At 43.2% G+C, this 7,325-nt stretch overlaps 1 pseudogene; it reads left to right on the top strand.

The window, feature by feature from the left end:
• The first annotated feature begins 4,657 nt into the window (after positions 1-4,657).
• Positions 4,658-6,561, top strand: LOC116883182 (annotated as a pseudogene).
• Positions 6,562-7,325: the final 764 nt, after the last annotated feature.

Below are 7,325 nucleotides of genomic sequence, written 5' to 3' on the forward strand. Positions count from 1 at the left end.
GACCCATGGGCTTTTAGAGAGAGAAAAGAAAACTCCCTCAGCTTGGGACTTGAACTCATCATCTCCTTGGAGGGCACGAGCCTTCCAAGTCAGGAAGTCAGCTGATTTCCTCTGTCATCCCTGTCCTGTTGACCTAGGCCAGAATTAGTTAAGTACTTGTCTTTAATCTACTGCCTCAACTTTTTAAAAGATTTTATTTACATTTGAAAGTTATGTGTTTATGTGTGTTCCCTCATGTAGGTTTGTGCACAGTAGAACAATGACTGTAGAAGCCAGCAGAGGGCATCCTGGAACTGGAGCTGTTGGCAACCATGAGCCCTGCTCTTAGGCCTTAGGAACTGAACCCAGGCCCTCTGCAAGAGCAGTCTGAGCTCTTATCCACTAAGCCTTTTCCGAAGCTCCTACCTCAGATTTTTTTGATCAAAGACCTTGTGAGTAGTGGCTGCTAAGGTAGCTGAGCAGTCCTAGTGACCTGGGATCAGTCCCCAACTATAAAGTATATGGAGAGGGTCAGCTCTATAAAACTGTGATTTTCACATGCATACTGTGGTACACACACACATACACATCATGCATTTACACATGCTAATAATAATGATAATAATACACAACTTTAAAGACCTAGAGAAGAGCAGAAGTTTTATAAAGTATTCTAGAATCCATGTTAAATATGAATTTTTTTCATCAAAAACTATTAACTTTATAATATGGGATGTGGCTAGTTTTTTTTATTGTTTTTAAAAAGAAGCATGTTCTAAGAAACTAGAAGCTATAATCAACAGAAAATAACAGAAATCAGAAGTCCATTCCTCCCTGACTAAGTTGAATAGCTGGACAGAATTGAGATGTCCACCACCCTGTCAAGTCTAAGGCACACAAGCCCTATGCCCACACAGAAACAGAGCTTAATTTATCTTTCAAAAAATTAGTTAGAAACCAGTTGTGATGACATATACCTGTAATCCACACACCTGTAGTCTGAGGTAGGAAGATCATAAGTTAAAGAACTTCTGGTTCACTCCAGTCAGAATGCCAATCACTAACATCACAAATACCAGCAAGGATTCAGGGGTAAGGGGACTATTTACACACTGCTGGGAAAGTAACTTAGCTCAGCCTCTATAGAAATCAGTAGGGAAGCTCTAAGACAAACAAATAACAACAACTAAAAATTAATGGACCATTTGACCCCACAATACCCACCTCCTGGTTATTTCCCAAGAGTCTTAGGTCAACATGTCACAGAGATTCTTGTACATCAATGTTATTGTTACACTGTTCGCAATAGTTAAGTTATGGAGCCAATCTAGGTACCTATCACCAGGGGAAGGGTTAAAGAACATGAGATAGATGCATCTACACACGCGTGCACACACACACACATACACACATGTACACATACACGCATACACATGCACACACAGGCACACACACACAGTGGGATTTTACTTAGTCATAAAGAACAAAATTATGTCTTCAATGAAACAGCTAAAAATGAAAATTATCATATGAACAAATGAAGTCAGACCATGAGAGACAAATACGTTTTCTCCGACTTGTGGATCTAGGTGTCCTAGAAACACAAACTTATGTCTGCATGATGTAATGAAAGAACAAGTGAAGGGTAAGTAGCAAGGGGATGAAGCACTAACAAGGGAGAGAGAGAAGGCAATACCAGCATTTGGAGAACATGGTCAAATGGTGTGTGTGTGTGTGTGTGTGTGTGTGTGTGTGTGTGTGTGTGTGTAAGAAAACGTCCATGAAAACCCAGTAAATAGATATACACCAATAAAAAATAAGTCACAAAGAGATGGCAAATTCCATAAAGGCAGACATTATGCTATGGAGCCCATTTGACTCTCACTGTGCACACACAGGCACACACACACAGTGGGATTTTACTTAGTGTTTGATTCTCCACATTAAGAAGTTCAAGATAAGCTTAATTTCATTCTGGGGCTACTTAAACGCCCAACAAGCCTAACTTGGGAAAGAGACTTACATTCAGCGCTAGGAAATGAGCTTTGCCCTGTCAGGTAAGCATGATTCTTCTATGCAGTCACAATGCAGACAACAGCATGGTCCTGTCCTCATCTGGCTAGGAAAGAATTTAATTATGTCCTATTGTGTCAAGCTGTGGATTAACTTTAATTTTCAGAAGCTCCCGGGATGCAAGAGTCAAGGTTAACACTCCATCTGGGAAATTCATGCTAAATCCCATGCACCACTGTGTGAGGAATCCCATTGTCCCCGTAGCATAGCAACTAGTCCCAGGAGGGCCGGTCCTACTCAGCAAAATTAAGAGCCCAGGAAGTCACCAACACTGGGACCAACTTATGGAAAAGATATTAATATTTAAAATGCTTAGTGTCTGATCAAAAACAGACTTCATGAAGTTAATTCTAAGACTTAAGCAGGCTGTATGGTGGTCATTACAACCACTCTTGGCAGATTCAGGGAAAGCTCACTGGAGTTAACATTTTAATGAACAGAATCAACTGCCAACTCACCATTCAGAAACTGTATTTCTCCTGGGTGGGCTGGCCAAGCGGCCCCTGCTACGCTCTGGGGGCTCATGGTGCCAGCTCATATCTTAGAAATGATATTTGGCCTGAGAGTAGAGCTCCACCAATTGGAAAGGTGGCAGGAAGAGCCACACGGGGTTCAAAGAACTGGAAGAGAAGGGGTCAGTGTGAACCATTTGGATGGTGGAAAATAGCTCCATGAAGGGGCTGAAGTCCACTGAGAGTTTCTCCAACCTGAAAGGAACTTGTTTCCATAACAAAACTGGATTGCTAGAAGGAACCTTGAAGGGATCCCCTGGGGCATTTTAACTTCAGCAAGACTCCACTCACTTGTTCCAGACAGCAAAGGCCTTTGCAGGAAGCAGGGAACCGGCCAGTGGTGTGGTATAGTGTAAACCCAGGCCGTGCTTCTGAATGTAACAGTGTTGTCTGTGCTTCTGAAAGCACCCTGTGGCACATGAAGCCTCCTCCCACAACCCGGGGATGCAGGGAGGCTGCAAAAGTTGATTAATCTCTACAGAGGGGGATGGCTACATCATTTCAGCCCACTGCTAAGTTGTACCCATCTGCTTTCTAAAGACTAAGTAAAATGGTGTGTGTGTGTGTGTGTGTGTGTGTGTGTGTGTGTAACTGACTATCATAGTTTGCATATGAAATGCACCCTATAGGATTCAGAACCTTTAGGAGGTAGAGTCTTGCTGAAGGAAATATGTCCCCAGAAGTTGCCTTTGGGGTTTTAGAGCCTTGCCTTACTTTCTGTTCTTTCTCAGCTTCCTGTGTGTGCATCAAATGTGATTGGCCAGTCACCCAACTCTTAGGTCCCCTTTATGCTCCTGCTGCCCCATTGTGGAAAACTGTATCCTTCATAGAACTGTAAGCCAAAAAAGTCCTATCTTACTTACATTGCTTGTTGCCAGACTATTGTATCACAACTACAGTAGTGAAATGAAGGCAGATGTGGGGAGATGAGAATCATATAAAGGAGAAATAGCTTCGTCTATAAACAAAGATAAGGGGTTCCTGTGCCTGCTCAGCCCTGGCATTTACCATGCTTCCCACACTGGGGTCACATTCTCACACCCACCCCTGTACAAAGGCAAGCTCCAGGCAGCAAAGCCATGCCTTCAGTACTCAGTGTTCCCAGAGTCTTAGGAGTGCACAACCAGAACATGATACACACTCCTCCGCAACTAGGTTCCAAAAGAGAGCATTTAGCTTACACTGCGAGTGGACTATGATTCAGCTGAGGAAAAATCCCAAGGCAGGTTTGCCTGGGGAAGAAGGGAGAATTGTGGGTTGTCTCTGCCAACACCCCAGTAGTCTTTCACCTGAAAGCTATTGCCTTGGCTGACTAGGATGGGTACGTGTCTGCTCTCTCAGGTGTGGGGGCTCCGGTTAAACTTGCTAGTACTTTCTCTTATTCAGTTACCCCAGGACATTGAGGCTGCTTCACCCACACCTCACTTGAAACTGCTGCTGTTGGAACTGTGGAGGAGCAGGACAAATTTCCCAAACATATGCAGTTCCTCTACCACAGACTCAAACAGCATCAGAATGAAAAGACCAAAACCCAAACTCCATTGCCAGTGAACATGTGCCTTTCTCTGGCCATTGTTTATAAACCAAGGCTGCGGGAGTAACATCATGGTCTAGTGCTTGCCCAGCATGCAAAACTAACAGCAGATGGTTCCCTAAAGCAGACAATGGTTAGTTACCCTAGTGCTGTTAGGAGGTTTTGCATAAACTAAATGAAAGTCCTACTCTTTTATATCAGGGGTATTTAGCACTGATGAACTTGGTATCACGAGATTGTGTAGGAGTCCTGGAAATAATTCTCTTCAGATCCAAGGGCTGACTATATATGTCTCTTGTGATAGCATCATGGCTTGAGTCCGGATGGACTACACCAAACTAATGCAATTCCACATATGAGAGGTTTATTGTGGGGGGAAGGAGGCAAAAGGGATGACGAAGATGAAGGGGGGAAAAGAGAGAGAAGAAGGGGTGAAGGTAAGGAAGGCGATGCCTTTTATTTAGCTTGTGATATAACTGCTCACAGGTAGAGGTGGGAAGTGGACTCTGGGGATGTATGGCAATTGCCATGGCAACCAATGCATGGGTCCCTGTCGCCTATGGGTGATGTCACCGTCATCATTGGATTCAGAGGTGATCTGTAACTATAAAGCTGGTTCCTGATTGTAAAGCCGGTTCTTGATGCCAACATCTCTGTGTATATGTTTATATACGTTGTTACGTATACACTATAGTTATGCGATGTTAGCTATATTTCCACTGCTGTGACAAAATGCCCAAGAAGAAAATCAGAAAAGAAAGACTTATTTCAGCTCACTGTTTCAAAGGTTCCAACTTGGTTCTGTGCTTCTGGGTCTGTAATGAGACAGAACACCGTGGTGAGAGAAAGCTCTTCATCTTATGCTAATCAGAAACAGATAGAGACAGAGAGAAAAGAAAGAGCTGGGGTGATGGATATCTTTCCGGGCCATGTTTCTATGGCTTACAGTGGCCTTCTTCCTTCCTTCTCGGTGCTCCCTTCCAATAATGCTTTATGACGACTCCATTAGCAAGCTGACCCAATAGGGTCAGTCTTTCTTAGTGATTGAATCCACCAACTGGGAGCTAAGCTATAATAGGTGAACCCTGTGGGGGACATTTCAGACCCAAACCACAGCAAGCTTACATATCATGTAATACTAGGTGTATAGTAGGTTACATGTGAATGTATCCACCTTTGAGGTTAGGTCTATGAAAAACTTTTGGCTTAAAAAAAAAAAAACCTAAAGAATTAAAAAAGAAAAGAAAAGAAAACCCCAAAACAAAATGTAACCCGATAGATGTTTTGCTTCTAAAACACAAAGTTAGATCGTATGTAAAGATATTCTTTCTTTTAATTGACTTTTGCTAAGGAGAAAATTTTTACTTTTGGAAGAATAGTTCAGACTGTGAGCTTTTCTGGAAGTCTAGCAATTTTATTGATGTCAGGTTTGGTTCCTCATTGGGTTTTTACAACTGACTAATGTCTTTCCCATTTTCTCACAGAAATGTTGTGATATAGGAGTTTCAGAGAGGTTTTTCAGACAGTTGTTAAGCAGCATTGTAGATAGTTAAGCCCCAAGGAGAAAGACACTCTGTGCTTCTCAAACTGCCCTAACTGCCCTGCTGTTGTAACCACACCAGCGTATGAGCTACTGTGATGCTGTAAGGCGTTGGTTGTATAGGTATTTCTTCTTTCATTGTGGACTTTTCCTGGATGAGACCCCACCTTTGGTTTCTCTGGTTACACAATGTTTTCAATAATAGCTTCAATACCACCTTTAACTCTGCTGTTGATATGTGGGTCTTCCTCATAACAACACTTCCTTTCTATTTATAGCAGGTAGCAATTTCCTTTGAGTTGAACCATTCCATCCCTCTGGAAGACTCCTTAATGCTCAGAAAGTCATGTTAAAACATTCTTCCCAGAAAGGAATGGGAAGTTTCGGACTCAAGAAGTAGACAACTCGCTCTTTCTTTTCTACCACCACCATGCCGTCCACTGAGGAAGACCCGGAAACTCTGAGGCCACATGAGCCATGGCCACAGTCGAGTCAGTAAGCACCTCAAGCTCCCAGAAGGCCGGGGGAGGTGTGTGTCACCACAGGATCAACTTTGACAAATATCATCCAGGTTACTTCAGGAAAGTTGGCATGAGGCATTACCACTTGAAGAGGAACCAGAGCTTCTGCCCAACTGTCAACCTGGATAAATTATGGATGTTCGTCAGCGAGCAGACACGGGTCAATGCAGCAAAAAACAAGACTGGAGCTGCTCCCACCATTGATGTTGTTCTATCAGGCTACTACAAAGTACTGGGGAAGGGGAAGTTCCCTAAGCAACCTGTCATCATGAAGGCCAAATTCTTCAGCAGAAGAGCTGAAGAGAAGATAAAGGGTGTTGGAGGTGCCTGTGTTCTGGTAGCTTAAAGCCACTTCAGAGGTTAATTAAATGCAAACATTTTCCAAAAAAAAAAAAAAAAAAAGAGTAGACAACTCGTAAGTCTCAAGAATTTCCTGAAACTAGCAGGATGCATAGGCCTCTCACCAAGATTATGGACTAGTAGTTAACTGCAGTGGGGAGGGAGACTCTTACCAGAAGAATTGTCTGGAGGATTCTTCCACCTGTTGAACTGCCTTCAAGTTGTACAGAGAACCCTAGGGTTGAAACTTTCATGAGTTGTCGTCACCCAAGTTGGGATGGATATTTCAGTGACCCAGAACCCCATGAGTAACCTCAGTAAACTCACTGATTTGTCACGTTAGGCTTTGGTAGAATTCTTACTTTGGTCTGTTGTCATTTCCCTGTTGGAAGAACAAAGGCTTGTGGTACACTGGGTTACTATGGCAGACGTACTCTCCACTCTCATGAAACTGGTAACCCAGCAAGAAAGTCAAGTTTAGACATCAGGTGTTTTCTGCCATGTGAAGAGAGGGTAATTTAAGTGACTGGAGCGTGGTGGGGGAGGTATGTACCCTCAGCAACATGGTACAAAATTAAGACAAAAATCTATGTCCTTGTCCAGGCTAAGATACTCAGTGTAAGTTGTATGAGTCTTTCTGTAGTGAGGAGTACAAGATGTTCTGGTCATTGGGCCACCCCTGCTCTGCACAGTAGCTCTGGACTGATGGGTCTTCCTGCTCTGCACGAAGACTCACTGTGCCTTCTTTTAGGGCAGTGAGAAATCTGTTTCCGCAAGACAAAGTAAAGGCTGAGAACCCTACAGGAGGTAATGGAAGCTCTTGGGAA

Source organism: Rattus rattus, chromosome 14 (genome assembly GCF_011064425.1).
Source record: "Rattus rattus isolate New Zealand chromosome 14, Rrattus_CSIRO_v1, whole genome shotgun sequence".
In the NCBI taxonomy this organism is placed as follows: Eukaryota; Metazoa; Chordata; class Mammalia; order Rodentia; family Muridae; genus Rattus; species Rattus rattus.